The sequence below is a fragment of the Triticum aestivum genome, chromosome 4B (assembly GCF_018294505.1).
Source record: "Triticum aestivum cultivar Chinese Spring chromosome 4B, IWGSC CS RefSeq v2.1, whole genome shotgun sequence".
Classification (NCBI taxonomy): Eukaryota; Viridiplantae; Streptophyta; class Magnoliopsida; order Poales; family Poaceae; genus Triticum; species Triticum aestivum.
This window is the reverse complement of record NC_057804.1, coordinates 357,174,833-357,175,877: the sequence shown is the minus strand read 5'-3', so window position 1 is coordinate 357,175,877 and position 1,045 is coordinate 357,174,833.

Below are 1,045 nucleotides of genomic sequence, written 5' to 3'. Positions count from 1 at the left end.
ATTAGACGGTGGAGGGGTGCCCGTGGAGGGGTGGTTGAACAATAGCCGGTGGAGTAGCACGCGGTGGAGGCTGGATGAACAGGAGCCCGTGGAGGCTGGAGGAGGTCGACGGTAGCCCGTGGAGGCTGGAGGAGGTCGACGGTGGAGATGAACAGTATCCCGTGGAGTCCGTTTTGCGGTACGCCACACCCCTCCCGATGAACAAGACCCCCGTTTCGACCGTAGCGCTCCAACACAAGTCCATTTCGTCCGTTTTGCGGTACGCCACATCCCTCCCGATCAACAGGACCCCCGTTTCGACCATAGGAGGTCCGTTTCCTCCGTTTTGCGGTACGCCACACCCCTCCCGATCAACAAGACCCCCGTTTCGGCCGTAGGAGGTCCGTTTCCTCCATTTTGCGGTACGCCACACCCCTCCCGATCAACAGGACCCCGTTCCGAAAGTAGGAGGTCCATTTCCTCCGTTGTGCGGTACGCCAGGCCTTGTTTCCATCGCCTGTTCCGTCCAAGCCCTCCAGATGAACATGACCACACATTCCGTTCCGACCCAGCCGGTTGGCTCCCCATGAACACGACGACGATGCTGTTTCTCCGTTTTGACCCAGCCATGTACGTATGCGCGAGTAGGCGTTCGAGACCCTGCCCGTATGTACGTACGTGGCCGTATTTTCTTTCTTGCACCCTCACCGATGTACCTTACGTGTACATGCTACGTGCGCGCCTCTACTACGACACGTGCGCGCCTCTACATCGACCAGTATGTACGTATACGTTCGCGACCAGAATGACAATGCTACGTACGCTTTGACCAGGTGGGTCCGACTGTCAGGCACTTCCTTGCCTGCGAATATGTAGCTGGTGGGTCCCAGCAGTCAGGGGGGTGAATCGTTTTTTTTGCCCGGACACACTTCCTTGCGTGCGAAGATGTAGCTGGTGGGTCCCAACAGCCAGGGGGACGAATCGTTTTTTTGCCCAGACGCACTTCCTTGCATGCGAAGATGTAGCTGGTGGGTCCCAGCAGTCAGGGGGCGAATCGTTTTTGTTT